The sequence below is a fragment of the Eupeodes corollae genome, chromosome 2 (assembly GCF_945859685.1).
Source record: "Eupeodes corollae chromosome 2, idEupCoro1.1, whole genome shotgun sequence".
NCBI classification, from domain to species: domain Eukaryota; kingdom Metazoa; phylum Arthropoda; class Insecta; order Diptera; family Syrphidae; genus Eupeodes; species Eupeodes corollae.
The window spans coordinates 60050328-60072168 of record NC_079148.1 but is presented as its reverse complement, the minus strand read 5'-3'; the positions used below and the strand labels follow the sequence as shown (position 1 = coordinate 60072168).

At 30.5% G+C, this 21841-nt stretch overlaps 1 protein-coding gene across 1 annotated transcript in view; it reads right to left on the bottom strand.

Annotated features, from left to right (window-relative positions):
* The window catches only part of LOC129948165 (neurotrimin), a 255074-nt gene extending 236617 nt beyond the window's left edge, over positions 1 to 18457 (bottom strand). The window contains exon 1 of the mRNA XM_056059044.1: positions 18297 to 18457. The gene's annotated coding sequence lies outside the window, so the exon portion shown is untranslated. The remainder of the gene's footprint in view (positions 1 to 18296) is intronic.
* Positions 18458 to 21841: the final 3384 nt, after the last annotated feature.

Below are 21841 nucleotides of genomic sequence, written 5' to 3'. Positions count from 1 at the left end.
GCATATTAAGGAGTTTCTAATTAGCTGTAATTCTGGATTTGTTAAGTCAAGATTGAGAATAATAGAATTCATCAACACGGAGCAAATTATTAAATTGTTTTATGAAAATGGGTTTTCAGTATGACTTTTTTGTCGCCATAATCGGGTTTTCGAGATTTAGCCAGTTCACTGACCAAAATGCCAATGTTTGCAAAAATATCGCTGCGCTGTTTTTAAGAGCCTATAGGGAGCACCTGAGGCAGTAAATTCTGTATCGAACATCATGAAAGCAATCGATGAACGATAAACAATAATTGGATACTATGAACTGGACATCGAAGATATTCGTATGTTTGATATTTCTACAGGACCGTACATAATGTAGAGCGGAATGGCTTCTTTTTTCATTTAATATATATTTTTTAATTTTTAAATTTATATATTTTTTTATAGATATGAATATCCTTTATTTTTGGTCATAATATAAAACAGTATTTTTCAAATTAAAATGACGTATTCTTAATACAATATTTTTTATAAATAAATATGAGTCCAATTAAAATAGACATACAATTCATCAAGCCTATGAGGAATTCGCATATCGATGAAAATTGGTACAATCACTGAAGACATCGTTTTTAACAAGTGACAAAAAATCCAAGTGAGCATAAGAAGATATTTTAGTTTTATTCCGAAAATTTCCGTTTTTTGAAGCAAACACTTTTATCGGTAAATGCAAACAAAGTTTGTTTCAGATATAGTCTTTGTTAAATATAAAATGAAAAAAGAGGCTGGGATGCGACACACACTGATAACTTCAAATCCCGTCTGTCGATTTGTCTTGCTTAAAAGTTTGTCTATATGTACTCCTATCAATTTTTACAAAGTTGTGTGTACTATTTGTTGTATATTTTATTTTTTATGAAAAAAACGGACTGTTGGATTTTTATATAAAAATTACTGAATATCGAAAACTAAGCTAGGGACCGAGCTAGATAGAGAAGTTTGTTGGGTGAGGCCCTAGTTCATACAGGACTGTAGCGCCACATTAAGTAAGTAAGTAAGAATATCGAAAACAATATTTTCTGTGAAATAAAATAAGTTTGAAGCCAATATTTTTTATTTTTTATTTTTTGTAAGAAAAACTGTCAATTCGATTTTTTTTCAAAATGTTACTGAATGTTTATGAATATTTTTTGAAAGATAAAAGTAAATTAAAGCCAATATCTTAAAGTTTTAAAAAGATATTTGAGTCGAAAATTAATTTTTACCAACTTTTATTAATTTTGTTTTTAGGTTTTTATTTTTTTTTTAAAAACTGTTAATTCGATTTTTCTCAACATTTTTTTTCAGTTTTTTTGATTTATAAAAAAACCGTAAAATGAATTTTTTTTTTAAATACAATTTTTTGGTATCACGTTACAATATACTATATAAAATTAAATTCAAGTCTCTAGCGTTTTTGGTTCGTAAGATATTTAGAGTTAACCAAAATTTTCACCTTTTTTTCAAACTGCTATGGTAAAAAAACCACCCACGCAATTTTCTTGAGAAGCCTTTCTGCATCTTTCTGCCTTATTATCTGTATAACAAAATTTATTTGAAATCGATATCTCTTCTGGTTCTTGAGCTATGGACAACGAAAAAATCGTCACGAACGTACGGATGTACGGACGTACGATCGTACGTACACACGCACGCACAGACATCTTTCTAAAAATCTTTTATTTCGACTCTAGGAACCTTGAAACGTCGAGAAATGTCAAAATTTTTAATTTGACAAATCGGACCCATTACAATAACTTTCTATGGGAAGTTAATAAAAACTAACTTCAATCAATTTTTTTAAGAGCAAAAGTTTAGAAGTTACAGCGGTTCTAAAATATGTCAAAAGTCGAAAATATCGATTTTAGAAATGTAAATTTATTGTTTTTATTTAAAAAATCATTTTTGTTACTACATATATTTTTTTTAAATTCTTTTATTAGGTGGCAATTCTTTCAGAATATATTTTTGTCTTGTTTTTTTTTTTAACTTTGAAATTCATTGGAAAAAAAATTATTTTCGTATATTCTTCCATACATAAAAAGCAATATCAATTGATCAAAATGTAATTTATCTAAATTTTATAAGAAAGCAACCAATTCTAGGAACTAGGTAAAAATAAAAAAAAATGCCTCATGTAGTAACTTAATCAATGTTCATTAAATTAGGAAACCTTATCAGTATATATTAAGGATCTGCATCTTCCTTCCTTCGCCTAAACTAAAAATGTCATAGCCCCAAAACAATTTAATAACATTTTGCTGTTGAACGATTTTGGCAGTATTACTAAACTTCTAAGCGTTAAAACTTTCTTGGATTTTATGAAATTCCAAATAAAAAGAAGCTTTTTGTCTTAAAATAACGCGAAGGATATGAAAAATTTCATATTGCCCAAAAATGGCCCTATCTCCTAAAAACCTTTTTCAGAAGAAAATCGCACAATGCTTAAAATCAATGTCGTATTGCTCAAATCAATTTTAAAGTATTATAACTCCCACACTAGCAATTGACATATATCACCCAAAATATGTCATTTGTTTAAACATTTGCGCATTCTGACAAAATTTGTAAATATTTATTTTGTGACCTACGTCATTTTCAGTTTTATATTATCCGCTGAACCAAAAAATGTCAGATCACAAAAAAAACCTCGGAACGTCAAGAAAATGTAACAAATATGTTGGGATTTATTTCAGTTTCAGAAAGCGAAATAGAGCTCCCATTATGGCGTATAAAACAGTGAAATATTACATGGAAAACATTGTGCCCACCTGTAACCCTCCTGATTGGGCTCACGATAGATTTGAGGTAAGTGTGTATTCAAAGTTTCTTTAAACCCAGAATCTTTAAATTCAAAGAAACATACAACCGAATTGCCACCTACCCAGAATCCTGTAGTAAGTACAAGCAGGAAGGCTCCAAGGAGCGCCATGCCCCCCATATATATTTTACTATTATTACTAGTCAAGAAATCTTTTGGGCGTCTCATTAAATGACAACTAACAATTTGGGATTTTGTTTTATTTAAAATTTGTTTGTGCTGTATGACAACATTCTCTTTGGGCATTTTGGCGATTTTTAAGAGCTTTATAGCCTTTGTGACCGATTTTGTACTTTATAACATTTTAGGATTTGGGAGTTATGGCTTGGGGCGAAAAGATCTAACTGCACCGGTCGCTTCATATAAAGGAAATAGTTAGTGTCGTATACTCAGGCGTATACGTACTTTTTTGTAATATTCTTTTATTTCAGCTCATTTTACATTAAAACTTTAAAAATAGAATTGATTGTTAGGTAGCGCAACAGTCCGTGGAGAACTAGGGCCTAGTGATTTACAACTCGCAACTATTCCTGGGCGAGTACTGCTATCAAGGAAGAAGGGGGAGCTACAGTTTTAAGCCGAATACAAACGGCTAATTCCTAATTTGAGCAAGCACTATTCATGACAAGAATAACTCTTTGAGGATTTGTCAATTCTTCGCAAGAGGCAGACCAGCGAAAAAACTTAAGATGGCTTAGGCAAGGATTGAATCCAAGACCTCTGGCATGACCGTCCAACGCACTTTTTCTCAAATTCATTTTTACCACTTCAATCTTAAACCTATCTTAAAGCTAGACAAAAATTCATAAAACTAACCTAATTAACCATAACTACAACTAACTTACTGGTCCCATACGGACACTCTAAGTTAAACAATAATACTTAGTGCTAATGCCTTTCGGTCCTAAGATCTATTGAATTTTAATTCCATTTTATTTATTTTTTATTCATTAGAAAATTTAGAAAAAAACTAATATCAATATCCTTTTTTATACAATCCATCTAAGTATCATGCCACGAGTACTACCATAGAATTGCTTACAGTTCTTTATTTGAAAACATTTATATTTTTTTTTTTTTTTTTTTTTTTTTTTTTTTGGGTGGCGCGACAGTCCGTTGAGAACCAAGGCCTAGTGACTTACAACTCTCAACCATTCCTGTGTGCGAGTAATGTTGTCAGGAATGGAGGGGACCTACAGTTTATATGCCGACTCCGAACGGCTAATTTTGAGAAAGCACTTTTTCATGACAATAGTTACTCTTGGAGAATTTGTCAATTCCTCGCAAGAGGCAGTACCCGTGAAAAGACTTTAGATGGCATAGGCAGGGATCGAACCCAAGACCTCTAGCATGACAGTCCAACGCACTAACCATCATGCCACGGGTACCACTAAACATTATATTGGTATTTTTAATTTTCAATTTTTATCAATTTTATTTAAAACAACAATAATATAGTATCTTTTTTTGTATTGAATACGAAGTCAAAATATTTCACAATTCTCACACTTTCTATTTGTTTAAGATTGTGTGTGTTTTATGTTCTATTATGCTATCCTGAATCTGATTTAATTAAAGTTTAAACTACTAACAACTTAAAAAAAATCATTAAGTAGCCTATTTATCATTTAAAGCTCGAACTAAACGTCAAATAGTGAAACATGCAAAAAAGCATATTTTGATATTGTCATGTTTTTTAGTATATTAATGATATTTTCGAAAATTTCGCAAATTATTATTGCAATATTATGTTTGTGTTGCATTTTTGGAAAAAAGTCTAACCTTCGTTTGTAGAAAATTAAATAATTAACAACTAAGCTATAACATATTTTTCAACAGCATTATAATTGCATAGTTAGGATTAAAAAATTTAAATTTATTTTTTGGTAAAGAAACAATACGACTACGGTTATTTACAATTACCTGAAGCGCTACACAAAGTAGCGTATGTATAAGAAGTATATTTGAAAAATCGATATTTTCGACATTTTGTAATTTGTTTAAACAGTTGTAATTTTTAAACTCTTGCTCGTACAAAAAAATAGGTGAGGTTATTTTGTAGTCTATCTTATGCGCTACAAAGAAAACCTAACTATAACTTTGAGGTAGATTTTACTGTTCAAAAGTGAAAGCCTAAAAAGGAAATTTTTAACTTGGAATTTTTGTCAACTTTTTGTTATTTGTTAATACCAATGTTCTAAGTGTTAGCTACGTTTTTCATTGATAAATTATTCCGAGGTAAAATGTCAATTTTACCTGAATAAAAAGCCTAAAATTAGATTTACTTTTCTAAGTGTTTTGAAATAGAATTAATTTCTGTTTTTCGGTCAATTTAAAAATATCATAATGTTTATACTTTTTAAAAAATGTTTGCAACGTTTTTTCTTAAAAACTTTCTCATATTTTGGCTTTTTTCTTCTAAACGACGACGACGGTCGTTGTCTTTAAAGAAATATCAAAAATGCAAGGAACAAATGTTCAGGCTTTTGGATAAATATAAAATCAGAATACTATACTTCTTTTTAATTGATGTTTCTTATTCAACTATATTAAGACAGTGAAGGTGTCAAGGGAAAGCTTTATTACTTGTGACATACAACTGTATTACAAGTATTGCATTCATAAAAAAATTCGAATTCGGGATTTTAATCAAACATTACCTAACGTTAGTAGAGAAGTCGGAAAAAGTTAGACCCCTAATTCCGCCTGACTGCATGTCCTTGGTACTACAGCTGAAACCATTGGGTCGATTACAAATTTTAAGCAGATGGTTTTCAGGCTTTTTATCATTTTTTTAACACTAAACATAACAGTAGCACCCCCCCCATACAAAATTTGTTGGTCAAAAATCGAAAACTCAAATTTTCTGAACTACAAATCGTTCAATAAAAAGAAATAATTTTCTATTGCTCGAGAAAGGTACCCTCATAGAACCGTCATTTTGTTTTTAAAAGTGATTAACCGATTTCAATAATTTTTGGCAAGCAGAAGCCGTCTTAATAATATTTCCTGATCAAAAATGTCTTTTTTTTAGGAAAAAAATATTTTATTTTTATTTTCAAACTTCGATATCTAAAAAAAATGGGTTATAATTTTGTTTTAAAAAAAACTACTAAGATGAAAAATTCACCTTAAATTTTCTAACTATTGACATTTTGTTTATGGATGGTATGAATTAGTACAGCTTGTCATGAGACGAAAAGAAACCCCGTCTAACCTTGGTTTAGTTTTTACCTTCCCATAGGAAGTAATTGTAAAGGGTCCGATTTGTCAAAATGGAAATTTTGAAATTTCTCGAAGTTTCAAGGTCCCTAGAGTCGAAATAAAAGATTTTTCCATAGCTCAAGAACCAGTAGAGATATCGACTCCAAATAAATTTAAAATTATTTTTTACCATAGCAGTTTAAAAAAATGTGAACATTTTGGTTAACCCCTTAATATCTCACGAACCAATGACGCTAGAGATTTGAATTAAATTTTGTATGGGGAGAGTACGATCACTTTAGTTTAATGACGGATTTGTATAGAATAGTTAAAACAAGCATTTTTTGATATGGGAGGGGGGTCTATCTACCCCCGTTTATAAAAAAATATGTACTTTAAATTTTATCTTAAAAGAAATATTGTTTTCAACATTCGTTAAAATTTTGAGAAAAATCGAATTGACAGTTGTTTAAAAAAAAAAAAAACTTAAGAGAAAATTTAACAAAAGGTGGTAAAAATTCATTTTCGACACAAATATCTTTTCAAAAATTTGCGATAATGGCTTCCAACTAATTTTAACTTATAAGAAATAGTGTTGTCAATATTCGACAAATTTTGAGAAAATCTCTCAAAATTTGATATTGGCAGACCTAGAAACCTAAACAAAATTTAACAAAAGTTGGTAAAAATTGAATTTTGACACAAATATCTTTTCAAAAATTTGGGACTATATCTTTTAACTAATTTTAAATTGGTAAAAATTTACTTTCGACTCAAATAGCTTTTCAAAAATTAAAAATATTGTCTTCAAACTTTTTTTATTTCACAGAAAATATTGTTTTCGATATTCTGTAGTTTTTTCAAAATCCAACAGTCGGTTTTTTCATAAAGAAATAAAATCTACAAAAAAAAGGACTCAAATTTAGTTCAAATTAATGTTCGGGTCTTGATATCTCTCAAATTCAATACATTAATCCAATTTATAAAAATTTCAGAAATGCTACTAAAATTGGTAAACATTTTGTTTTTTTTTTGACTAAAAATCTATTCAACAAAACTTGATTTTCAAACTTAACTATTTCTTGATATGAAAAATATTGTTGGTAGTTTTAAAATTTGTAAGAATAATTCAACGTACAACTTTTTTTACCCAACACGAAAACCTAAAAACATTTAAGCAAGACAAATGACGGGATGGGAAGTTATCAGTGTGGGTCGCATCCCAGCCTTTTTTTACTAAACCAAAACAAAGAAATATTATTTTTAGACTTCAGACTTCAGCTTATTGCAAACATCAAACTACGATAAGAATCTTATCATTAGCGAATTAAAAGTCAAATGGCCAAAAATATATTTTCCTCCATCCATGGATTCAAAAACTACAATTTTAAATCACTGCCCATATAGGCTTTTCACATTTTATCGAGCGTCGATTAAACATTCTTTTAAGCTAAAAGCCTTGAACAATGAATAACAAACCACAAATTACCCTGAAAGTCAACATCTTTACCATTTGTCAAAGAGTCTGATAATCGGTTTTAATATCCACCACATTCATCAAACATTTGAATGGTATTATATATATTTTGTTTAATCAATATTCATATTTTCAGTGGTATTTCACTTGAAATAGGAAACTTTTAAAAACAATTTCTGAACAAATTATATTAACGATGGTTTGATTGTGGTAATCGTAGATTGAGATATAGGTGAAAATGCTATTTTCAGAAAAACTCAATGTTTAAACTTAGAAAAGAATCATAGTCGAATCATACTTATATTACCATCATTGGCTCTTGAACCTGCATATTTACTTCTCTAAAACAATCCTGACCTCAAAAATATTTGCACATGTACAACCTACATAATGATATGCAAGTAGTGACGGTTTAAGATTGCAAGAAGTTGGGAAGTCAAAACTACTCTTGAGGAAAACTTCCAGGCCAAAGAATTTAATCCATAAACTGCTGAGGCGTATAACTACACGTACTTATGTACATTCTTACGTTTGCCTATTATCCTTGAGAATTGTCTAAAAGGAAATACCAACAACAGCAAAAAGCTGACAGAATGGTGTTACAAAACAATACAAGACAAGATGTTCTATTTATTGCTTAACTATAACATTGACGTCAATATGTCAAACAGATGGCTAACCAATAGAGGTATATTTTTGTTCATTGCCACCAAAGCAGGATGAAGGATTAATTTAGGACATTCGCAAGATAAGGTCATGGCAAAAATGTATGCATGTAAAAACTAGATATATGTACATACGTATGTGAGATCTGTGGTGAAATTCAATAAGAAAGAAAAAAAAGAAAATTATATATGTAGGTAGATAGGATTTGCGTTTGATTGTGGGTGGAAAAGATGAATCGATTAAACACCATTATCTTTGCTTACCCAACTCTCACTCAACAAATTGACAACCTTGAGAAGGATAAAGCCGCAGAAATATATTTGATTGAAATTCTTTATGTTTCTGGGTTTGAGATTGATGCGTGTAAGATACTTTTATATTTATAAGATATATACATATTTGTACGTACGTTGATAATTTACAAAGGGCTGGTTTTGGGATTGTAAAAGAACAGAACTCACGAGATTTTAACATTCAATGATAAAGATCGCGAAGCAAGTGGAATTGGCAAGTCCATAAATCTGTTTGTTTTTAACTTCCTGTAGCTTACTGTCAATTTTGAAGTAGACTTAAAAAATACCCAAGAGTATTTTTTGATTTAATCGAAAACCCGATAAACATAGAATAAAATATATTTTTAAAGACCTAATTTCTTACATGATTTAAAACTTAATTTAAATAAGCATCTTAACATTGTTATTGTGTTTTCAAATTTTGACTTATTTTCTCAATTATTACCATCTACTTTTTAGCCATGCAGAATTTTCACGGTGCTTGATGGCTTGAAATCTTTAAATTGGTAAGTTCAATATTGTTGTAAAATTAGTTCTAAGCTGTTACTATGCACAGAAATACGTTCAAACAAAATTTTTCATACAAAGAGGCCTGTCATAGCTGTCATTGGTTTTCATCATTGATTTAAAAGTGGTTATGAAAGTCAAGTTTTGTTATATTTAATATCAAAAATTAAGATAATGAGTTCTAGATTTTTCTTATGAAAACAACATATATCTATTTTTAAGGTTATTTACAGTTTCAATAAAGAAATCATTTTCAATGTCCAGCTGATTTTTGAATTCATAATTTTCTTTGCATTTCCAACTGTCAGATTTACTTTCAATGATAAACTCTAACGTCAAATGCTTGATTTCAATCAAGAAAAAATTCCAATGATTGATTTCAATTATCGAAAACCAATAATAGCTATAACTGGCCACTGATGTCTCGTTTTTGCTGTCAAAACTATGAGCTAGAAATGGAATTTTTTTGAATTGAATTGTCAAATATTTTTTAACGTCAATATAACCTAATCTATATACATAACATAGCCAAATAAACGCAGAATTTCAATTGACAGCTGTCAGTTGAAACAAAAAATTCAACATTCAAAACAGGTAAACGACATTACTTAGAAATTGCTCATTTCCTATTAAATATTGAAAATGTTTCCGATTGATCTAAAATGATCGAATTTGGTTAAACTCCTGGATCCAATTTGAGATTACATGCGACATTCTGTTGATTTAACTTATTTACCTTCTGGTTCATTCTGAGGGAAGGTAATTCTTTTACATAATTCGAAGTGACTTGTTTTTCCTGATTTGTTCGCTATCTGAACATAAATCAAAGATTTCTTCCTTGGAATGATTTCCTGGTGAATCTACTTTGATTGAATGGCAACAATACCATTTGACCTTCTCCGAATAGCTTATAAGAGATTGGATTGGAAATACAGTTGCTCCAAGCCAAACTCGAACACCTTCACTTCAGAGTTAAGAAAAAAATTGCAGCAATAAGATTGAATAGGAAAGAAACAGAATTATATTCAAATGACTCTATATTTACGTAAGAGTTATAAATTGAAAAAAGAGGCTGGGATGCGACCCACACTGATAACTTCCCATCCCGTCTGTCGATTTGTCTTGCTTGAAAGTTTGTCTATATGTACTCGTGTCAATTTTTACCAAATTTGCGTACTATTTTTTGTAGATTTTATTTTGTATGAAAAAACGGACTGTTGGATTTTTATATAAAAATTACTAAATATCGAAAACAATATTTTCTGTGAAATAAAATAAGATTGAAGCCAATATTTAAAATTTTTAAAAAGCTATTTGAGTCGAAACTAAATTTTTACCAAGTTTTAGTAGTGTTATTTTTAGGGTTCTATTTTTTGTAAAAAAAAAAATTCAATTCGATTTTTTTCAAAATTTTATCAAATGTTGAAAACAATATTTCTTATATGATAAAATAAGATTGAAGCCTTAATTTCAAGTTTTTGAAAAGAAATTTGAATCGATATTCAATTTTTACCAACTTTGAGTAATGTTTTTTCTTAGATTTTTATTTTCTATAAAAAAATTATCAATTCGATTTTTCTCAAAATTTTATCAGATGTCAAAAACATTATTTTTCCTTGCACAAAATTGTTTTGGAGATGAAATGATATTTTAGTCGTAAAATTTTGGAGGTGACAAATTTTTTTTCTCAGTTTTTTTGATTTATAAAAAAACCGTTAAATGGATTTTTTTCAAAAAAAATATATTTCTTTGATATCACGTTACAATATATTAATAAAATTTAATTCAAGTCTCTAGCGCTTTTGGTTCGTAAGATATTTAGGGGTAACCAAAATGTTCACCTTTTTTTCAAACTGCTATGGTAAAAAACCACCCACCTTGAGAGCCCTTTCTGCATCTTTCTGCATTTGAAATGGATATCTCTCCTAGTTCTTGAGGTATGGACGACGAAAAAACGCCGCGAACGTACGGACGTACAAACGTACGTACACACGCACGCACAGACATCTTTTTAAAAATCTTTTATTTCGACTCTAGGGAAACAAAACTCGGACAGCCAGGAAAAACGCCTAAAGTTGTCCGGTTTTCGGAAAATTTAGTACTTTACGGCCTTTATTTTTAAGAACCACTTTAAGTCTAGAAAAGAGTGTTCGAACTAGATTTGCACACAAATGTTGGTTCAATTTTATTACACTCTTCTGAAACAATCTTTTTCAGGTCAGTTTTGTTCGAAAAAAAACGTGTTTTTTTATTGTTAAAATGTTTCCACAGGTTCCCAATGGCATATATGTCGGAACTTTGAGGTGGGGTTTCCATGACGTGTGAACAATTAGTATACAGCCAGAATCGAACACTATAAGCTTTTCTTTTCTTTTCCAAACATATGGTTTGCCCTCAGAACCAAAAGTATTAAAATTGCTTTCGTCCGTAAAGATAATATTTTAATAATCTTTAGCGAACTGTAGTCTTTTTGTCTTATTTTGCTTGCTTATTGGGTCTTTCAATTCCGCTTACGAAAAACAATCTCTGATGGTTAATGTTTCACATGTTTTCCGAGTTCTTTTTCAGAAATGTCAGCGAGCTTTGGCGCCCTCAAAAATGGATTAATTTTTTAAAACAGTTCATCAGCGTCGTTAAAAATTTTATTATGTGCTGTTTTTGGTCTGTTTTCAATATTTTTAGCTGTAAGAAAATTTTTAGTGATATTCTGAACGTTAGAATGATTTCTATCAACAATCTTGCGAATGTTTTATAATTAATTTTCTCACTTCGATAGTATTTTGGCCTATTTGTCTTCCTATTTTCAGTTCAGGAAGTTCTCCTAAGAAAATCTGAAGAACACATCTAATGAAGTTGGTAACGATTCAAATGTGAAATAATAAAGATTTCAAACAATATTGCCAACTGTCCGAGTTTTTTTTGCACATTGTAATTTCTGTTGTTAATTTATAATTTGGGTTAATTTTTCACACACGTGAATTTAAACATTTTTTTTTGTTTAATAACTATGGAAGTGTAATTTACAAATCACTGTTTTTTTTTACCAACTTCGTCTGATTGCTTAATCAATTTCCTTCAACTTGTTATTTCGAAGTGTCCGAGTTTGGCTTCGAGCCACTTTGATATGTTTATCCAAGAGGAATGTGTGAGGCTGTTCTTGCCTGTGACTTTCAAGTAATTTTTCCGTAAATTTTTCTCAAGACCTTTACGCTTAGTATATCGAGATAAGAACTTTGAGATTAACAGTCCTATATCATAACTGCTAGGCCAATTTTATAAGTTAACAAGTGAATTAGATCTAGATAACTTCCCATCCCCTCTGTCGATTTGTCTTGCTTAGAAATTTGTATGTTTTCGCGTTGGGTTAAGGAAGTTGTCAGTTGAATTATTCCTTAAAATTTTAAAATTACCAACAATATTTGAAAATCTAGTTTTGTTAAACAGTTTTTTAGTCGAAAACAAATTTTTACCAATTTTATTAGCATTACTTAAATTTGTACAAATTGGATGAATAAAATTACTTTGAGAGATATCAAGAACCGAACATCAAATTTTACCAAATTCGCGTACTATTTATTATAGATTTAATTTTTTATAAAAAAACGCACAGTTGGAAGAAAAAGAAACTACTGAGTATCGAAAACAATATTTTCTGTGAAATAGAAAAAGTTTGAAGACAATATTTTTAATTTTTGAAAAGCTATTTGAGTCGAAAGTAAATTTTTACCAAGTTTTAGTGCTTGTTTTTTTTTGTAAAAAAATTGTCAATTAGATTTTTTTTTCAAATTTTACTGAATGTTGACAAGAATATTTTTTAAAAGATAAAAATAGTTTAAAATCAATATCTAAATTTTTTTAAAAGATATTTGTGGCAAAAATCAATTTTTACCAACTTTTGTTAATTTTCTTTTAAGTTTTTTATTTTTTGTAAAAAAAACTGTCAATTCGATTTTTCTCAAAATTTGTCCTAATGTTTAAAACAATATTTCTTATAAGATAAAATAAGTTTGAAGCTCTAATCTCAAGTTTTTGAAAAGATATTTGAGTCAAAATTAAATTTTTACCAACTTTTATTTATGTTTTTTCTTTAGATTTGTATTTAAAAAAAAAAAAAAAACAGGCCAAAAAATTGTTTTGGAGATGAAATCATTGTTTATTCGTAAAATTTTCGAGGTGACAATTTTTTCCATTAATTGGATTTTTTCCAAGAATATACTTGTTTGGTATCACGTTACAATATATAATATAAGATTTAATTCAAGTCTCTAGCGTTTTTGGTTCGTGAGATATTTAGCGTTAACCAAAATGTTCACCTTTTTTTAAAAATGTTGAAGTAAAAAAAATCACCCACTCAATTTTCTTTCTGCATCTTTATGCATTATTAACTGTATAACAAAATTTATTTGAATCAGTATCTCTACAGGGTTTTGAGCTATGGACAACGAAAAAAACGTTGCGAACGTACGTACACACGAACGCACTGACATCTTTTTAAAAATCTTTTTATTTCGACCTCTAGGGACCTTGAAATGTCGAGAAATGTAAAAATTTCCAATTTGACAAATCTTACCCATTACAATAACTTCCTATGGGAAGTTAATAAATTCTATTTTTTAAGAACATGACTAAATGTTTTACCTCAAGACGTCAGTACTTGATGGATTCTGCTTTTAAGAAGCGGTTCGCAACTTCTTGGTATAGAATCAATTAGTTTTCGACATTTTTCCACCAATGCTTCATACAATTTGTTTTAGATTTTTTTTAAAACCTCCCTCCAAAGTGGTTACTTGCATGAACTTTTATTTCCAAAGATTTTTAATGGAGTTTAGATTTGGTGAATGTGAAGGCCATTATAAAAGTAAAACATTCTTTGTCGGTATGTTTAGGTACATTATCCTACTGAAATGCCCACATTAATGGCAGATTATCTTCTACCAATGGAAGCACAGTGCTGTCCAATTTTTAGAAGTTCGTTTCTTGGACAAAATATTTTCGAATCAAATGATAGAACCAACTCCTACTAAGAAAAACAACTTCAAGTTTTGATATTACAGCTTTACCGTCTTTATGGTGTTCCTAGGATTCTATTCTTTGGTTTTTCTTCCTTCTAACATGAAGATGGTCATCAGATCCAAACAAATTATTTTGGTTTCGTTGCTGAAGAAAATATTTTTCCTATGTCTTGGACTCCTTGATGGTTTAAGTTTTCGAATTCAAAGCAGCGCATTGTTCCTTTTTTCTAGGAAATGGAAATTTCCTAGGTTTTCTTGAGTGCATTTTCTTTAAAATGTTGGCAAATTTATAAAAGTGGTTGCTGCAAAAGGAACCTTAAAAACTTCTATAACTACCTTTCTTTCGAGGTTAGGTGACGATTTCTTTGAATGTTGTTGTTTGTTTTATTTTGGTTCTTTAATACTCCAGCTATAACACACGAAAAATTATGAAATGCATTTAGAAAGAAATCAAGGTGTTGTTCTTCAGAATAAGATTTTACGCTGTTCTTTTTTTTATGTTTCAAAACTAAAAATTATTATTTTAGTTTATTGGATATTTAAAAAGAAGAAGAATTTCCTAGAAATATGGTAAACTTACAGTTAATTCTTATTTTATTTTTTCCGCTGAAAAATGATTTTCGGGAAGAAAATTGATAACTACTCATCGAAAATTTTCAGTGACTACGGAAATGTTTGTTATCAAATCGTACTAATTAAAAAAAAAAAACTTCGATGGTTATAGCTACATTGATGAATTCTTATTATTTTGGCCACGACCGTATTATACCTCCACGACGACGGTTGAACTTTTTACGTTATATTTTTATTACTCATGTGGTCATCAGTTTGACCCAAAGAGTTGATTTTGGAGCGTTTGTTGGCTAAAAAAAATCAATAAATTAGGTGATGCAATTGTCCGTTGAGAAACAGGGCCTAGTAACTTACAACTCTCAACCATTCCTGTGTGTGAGTACTGTTGTCAGGGATGGAGGGGACCTACAGTTTTACACCGGATCCGAACGGCTAATTTGAGCGCGGTTCATGACAAGAATTACTCTTGGAAAATTTTTCAATTCCTCGCAAGAGGCAGTACCTGTGAAAGAACCTTACATGGCAGAGGCAGGGTTTGAATTTGAATCCAAGACATCTGGCATGATATGTTTATATCTCATTATAAATGGGTATCCCTTTCAATTCAAAATCGGAAAAGTACAATTTTTGAACACCTACCCCCTTTCCTACAAGACAGTTCAATTTAGACTAATGTTTCTCCAAAACTGGGATTATATCTTTTCGACCAAAACCATATCGCCTAAATTAAAAAGCTCATAGCTTTAAAATTAAATTTTATGAAATTCCAAATAAAAATTTCACATCTCCCAAAAATAGCTCTATCGCCCAAAAACTTCTTTAGAAGAAAATACCACAAAGCTCGAAATCAATGTTTAATTGCCCAAATCAATTTTAAAGTGTGATAACACCCAAACTACCCATTGACATATCGCTCAAAAGATATCATGTAATGCAAAAAATAAATGAATGCGTCATAAAAGCCGAGTTTAAAAGAAGAATTATTTTGGACAAAATGGCAACCAATTTTTGTGTTCTTTTACTTAAAATTTATTTTGGCGTTAGCTTTGGGTTTTTTTAGGGCTCTGTGATCAATTTTTAGTTTTATGACATCTTGGGCTTGCGTTTTGGTTTTAGGCAAAATCTAACACGCCCAAAATCTTGGTCAATATAATTAACACGGGCCTTTTTAAGAATATTGTATTTACCATTTATTGGTATTGTATGATTTTCTAAGTGAGAACCATCGACCATAAATTAGGATCGATCTAAAATTCTAAATCTTATTACTCGAAAATTGTCCGCAGACATTGATCTTTCAAAACTCCTCCTTCCATAATTTCTAGTTTATGTAAAATCAATTAAATATAAAAAAGAAGAATTCACACTTTTTCATTATTTCTTGAAAGGTCAAATATTTATGATCAAGTGCATTAAAGGCACACTACACATTTAACGGTTTTAGTTTCTTCATTCTATTCAAAGATCACATCCATGTAAACTTAGAGGGTATAGTCTTTTGCAGAACATTTATCAGTTTTGTGTTATTGGATTTTCTACTATTTTTTTTTCTGGAATATAAAAATAATATATTTATATGACATCATTTAAATGCCCGCCTCTGCTTCTTACGGTGGCACGGATACGAGTGTACCTGCGACAAGAAAATCCACAGGATAAAGTCTAGTAGTATCAAATCTCATGACCTTGGTGGCCAATTCGCATCACCCCTGTGAAAGATAACCTTACCCTCAAATCGTTCATACGAAATGTTTATCGTGGCGTTTGCTGTGTGGCATGTAGCGCGCGCCGTCTTGCTGGAACCACATGTCGTCTTGTTCCATATGGTTCAATTTGGGCCATATTAAATTAGTTACGGTGATCGCCTCACTAACCAATACCTCCGGCCCAAATTGCACACCAAACGGTAACTTTTTGGGGATGCATAATTAACTGGTAAACCCCGCGTTTGTTGGTGTCGTCCCTCATACGGCAATTTTTCTTGTTAACACAGGCATTCTAAATATGCGTCTCGTCAATAAAGATGATTTTTCGGCTAAAAATTAGGGTCCTCTTCCAGCCCATTCAGCGAACAAAGGGCGTTGTGTATTGTCATGAACTCCTGGGTCAGTTTCTGCCAATCTTGCGCTCCTTGATCGTACGATGGATGGCTCATTGTTTACTGAACCGGTCGGCTCAAATTTTGTCACCAAACGTTGAAGAGTCGACTGTAAAGGGCCACCAAGTCATCCATAAAATGGGCACAATGCGAGCAACGTTTGCGTTAAGGAACACCCAAACAAAATGGCTGCCACGGGGCACCAAAATCTATCCGAGAAAAATCGAAAACCCCTTATATATTCCATAAGCACTTGTAAGTCTTTATCTACCTCAAGCCCTATATTAACTATTTAATACCGAGAATTCTTTTTTAATTGCATTTTAAATTTATGTGAGAAAAAAATAATCAAAAAATAAACAAGAAGCTAATAAATTTATATTTTTTGTTCCAAGAATTAATAATCCTTCGCTTTTTTATTGCAAAGGAAATTAATGAGACAAAAAGGAAAATATAAGTATGTAGCTCTTTAAAGAAGGCTTATAAATAACTCAGGTTAAAGTCTTGATGAGGGAATGCTGTATTCTACTTATATCTATAGTATATGATACCTTCTCTTTAACCCGACATGACATAGACGACAAAATATTATTATAGAAACATTGAAACAGCTTCATCAACCGTTAAACATTGGATTAAATCCAAGAAGTGCCTAATTAGAGAAGAGCTCTTGCTCAATTCCTTCGACTTCCGTTAAGGAGCTTCATTAAGAAAGATAGCCAAGAGCACTCGCACAATCTTAAGTCGAACAAACGCCAAAAGCATATATAAACAACAATATTCTACTTCTCACCATATCACATCACATCGTCACTTCCTCTACAACTCCTCCAACTCCTCATCTTGATCCTTTTTCAGATTCTCACTTTATATACGAGTATGTACTATAAGTATGTATGTACGCTAAAAGGAATATGTGACTCCAATAAAACGAATGGGACTTAAGTGAATAGGTCACACATCGTGTTGAGTTGACAACTAACGCATTCTGACGGCAAAAACAACAATTGAAAAAAAGAAGAATAAAAAATAATAAAGACGCGTTCCTAATTCGCTTGAATTGCCTAAAACAAAGACACAGGAAAACGCCTAAGTCCTAAGTACTCATGAAAATAATGGAGCAGAATAGAGCCGTCTCTCAAGTGGCAATAGTATGTAGTACTACGTGAAAGTCCTTCAATTGGAATAAAACAATGCCAAAGAACACACAGGACTAAAAACTGTGAGAAGTAGCAAACACACACAACAACAACAATAAAAAAATGGAAACTTTTTTACGTTTTTTGATTATTTTTTAATGTTTGTTTTTGTTTTCTTATACAAAAAACAAGCAGTCTAAGTTTTTATATTTTCGATTGCAAGTTAAACACAAACAGCTTCCTTCAAGGACCTCATACAATAAATCAACAGTGAACAACAACAAAAAAAGGAAGAATATAATTGAATAAGTTAGACAAATAAATTTGTAGCTTCTTCGACAAAAAAAAAACACACATAACATCTACAAGTATGCAAACACTTTTTCATTTCACTAATGCGTTGCCGCTGCATGAAGTTTTGTACCTTCTGATAAAATTTATAGGTATATAGGATTTTTGCATAAGTAGAACAGATGACTTACATTATTTTTAATTGAAATCCTCTGTATCTGGCTTTAGGGCATCCAGCTTCCAGCTACCACCTCCGATAGCTTGTGTGGATGGTGTGTGAGTGGAAAAGAGTTCTTTTACGCCACTTTGGGTAACATTGCCTTATTACTCGTGCACCTATGCTACATTGTATAGTTATCTAGTGAGTTATAGAGGTAAGTAACGAAAAGGATGTGATGTTGGTGTGTCTGCTCTCCTTTGTTATCCTTTTTTACTTGCTTGCCTTCAAATTTAATTGGAGCAGCACAATTTTCGTTGAAATTGATTGTATCCAATACATTATCCGTCCCTGACCTCGGACAACTTTTTCACTTTTTCACTTTTCCACTTTTTCACTCGTTCAGTCGTTCACATTTTTTAACTGGAAAAGCCCGGAAAATTACATCGGATATTTCACTTTGTGAATTTATTGAGATGGTTATTAGTTTGACCCAAAGAAATTTATGACTTTAAATTCTCAAAATGCACAAATATACATACATACATACACATTACACCACACTCACACACACTGACCTAATGAACACACAAACTACATAATATCGATGATGATGGTGATAATATTAATAAAATTATTACACATATTTAAGTTCAATGTGATAATTTGTGCGTTCGGAGGATTATGACCGATGAACTTTTTAAGCAATAATTTTTCATTAGTTATTTTTGGAGGGATGATGTGGGGATTACATGGTTTTTCTCGTTTTTTTGGCTCTCCATAGTTTCCCACTTCTGATCTGTAGTCTGGGTAGTGTACTAGTGTACAACACACGCACTAGGGTTCGTGTTCTATTATCCTATGAAAATATATTGTAAACGAATTTTATGCAGCTATTGGATGAAGGAACATAATTTACAGGTCCTTGCGCATGCTAGGGATCCCAGTTTTAGTGTACAACAACCCTTTTATTGTTGGTTTTCTTATTTTGTAATTATTGTTAAGGGATGGTATTTTTTTCAAAAAATTTAAAAAAATATAGGCTTTTCACTTTTTTTAAAGGCAATTTAAAGGAAATGATAATTTATGCTTGAATTAGAATTTATAATTTTTAAAATGAAGGATGAGAAACGAAGAGCGTTATATACCGAAGAGTGACACGTCCCGAACCTAGATAAATACTCACAGGAATTTCTTGTTTATCAAAAGACTGTAAAATAATTTGAGCTTTTATTTTCTTGCACATGGTCAGTTAAAACTGAAGAGATAGTGAGAAAAGAATGAGAGTAGAGAGTCATCGGCGCAGTGGTGGAGGCTTTGAGACTTGAGAGTTGTATATAAGCTTTTTCTCATCTCATCCGCAGAAGCCTCACACAATATAACAGAAGGTGTGCACCAATTTGTGCACTTGAATGGAAAAAAGTAGCTAAACCGCAACTCTGCTAGTTATATGCTTCTTTATTGGCAATTAAACGTCTCTATTTTCTGATATGGATGGAATATTATTATCTGATAATTGTTGTGGTCGTATACAGTTAGATTCATGGTTTTTGTTTTTATTTTTATTTTGTGTGATAGTAATACATACATATATCTAGTTAAATATACATTGTATGTAGATGTGTAATAAAATTTTGTGGAATGAAATTTACTCTTGCAGCAGTATTTTGTCCTTAAAATCAAAGACGAACATTTAACTGTTTGCTTATTTTTTAAATTCACTCGTCCTTAATTTTAGAATTTGTTTTTTTTTCATCAACGATCTAACTGACATGTTTAAATTAAATAGATGAAATTTCTTAAAAAATAAATTACGTATACGCCATAGTGAACTGCTTCAATAGGAAAAGATCTGTGTTATAATGCAACCCAAATCTTTAAAAGAGGACTAGGCAAGGGGTCCAATTGTTAAGGATCATTTCAAAAAATTGGTCTTTATGGATAGTTTCCTTTGAATATCCTTGAAGTACATATGTTTAGTTTAGTATTGAAGAGGAGTAAATAACATTGTACTCGTATGACTGAATATGAGGAGTGTTTTTCTTAGATTTGGACTTTATGGCTTATTGACATTGGATTGGATACCTTTGGATTTATCTTGGTGTGTAATTGTGCTTAATGATGTGAGTATGACGCTCTAAGATGTCTACAGATAAGTAAGAATGTTAAAGTCTGGGTAAGGACTTATCAGGTTGCATACGGATGCATGAGAATACTTAAATATGCAAACGAAAAGCTAAGGTCTGTGCCATTAAAAAACTTATTCAGGTAGAGTTGAGATTTAGGGCGTAAAATTACACCCGTCAATGTTCTTAAAATTCATTTCTTATGAGACAAATTCATCAAGTTTTAATAAATGAAGGATCAAGGGGGGGACATATGTTTAATAGTTTAAGTTGTACAGAATTATCCATTTTGCGGTTTCAAACGTAAACGTATATATAAAATAACTTTGTTCATGATTCTACATCATTTAATGGCCACCACTTGAATTTTTGCAAGCCTCGATTCTTTTGAGGTAATCTTCGACCACTTTTTGACACATATGTAGGTATTGGGTAGTATCTCAGCCATAACTTGCAGAATGTTGGTTTTTAAATGCTCAAAAGTTTATAGTTTATATGCATAAAACGTTCTTTTGCGTGGTCTCACAAAAAAGGTCTAGCGGTGTCACAAGAAGATCTGTCAAAATACTAATAAAAAAAGAGGCTGGGATGCGACCCACACTGATAACTTCCCATCCCGTCTGTCGATTTGTCTTGCTTAAAAGTTTTTCTATATGTACTCGTATCAATTTTTACCAAATTTGCTATTTTTTGTAGATTTTATTTTTTATGAAAAAACGGACTGTTCGATTTTTATATAAAAATTACTGAATATCGAAAACAATATTTTCTGTGAAATAAAATAAGTTTCAAACCAATATTTTTAAGTTTTGAAAAGCTATTTGAGTCGAAAGTAAATTTTTACGAAGTAAATTTTTAGAGTTTTATTTTTTGTAAAAAATGTCAATTCGATTTTTTTAAAATTTTATCAAATGTTGAAAACAATATTTCTTATGAGATAAAATTACTTTGAAGCCAATATTTAAAATTTTTAAAGAGATATTTGAGTCGGAAATCAATTTTTACCAACTTTTATACATTTTTTTTAGGTTTTTTTTTTTTGGTAAAAAAACTGTCAATTTGATTTTTTTCAAACTTCAACTGAATGTTGAAAACAAGATTTTTTGAAAGATAAAAGTAAATTAAAGCCAATATCTCAAAGTTTTGAAAAGATATTTGAGTCGAAAATCAATTTATACCAACTTTTATAAATTTTTTTTTAGGTTTTCATTTTTTGTAAAAAAACTTTCAATTCGATTTTTTTCAAACTTTAACTGAATGTTTACAACAAGATTTTTTGAAAGATAAAAGTAAATTAAAGCAAATATCTCAAAGTTTTGAAAAGATATTTGAGTCGAAATTCAATTTTTACCAACTTTTATAAATTTTTTTTTAGGTTTTTATTTTTTGTAAGAAAAACTGTCAATTTGATTTTTCTCCACATTTTTCAAAATGTTGAAAACAATATTTCTTA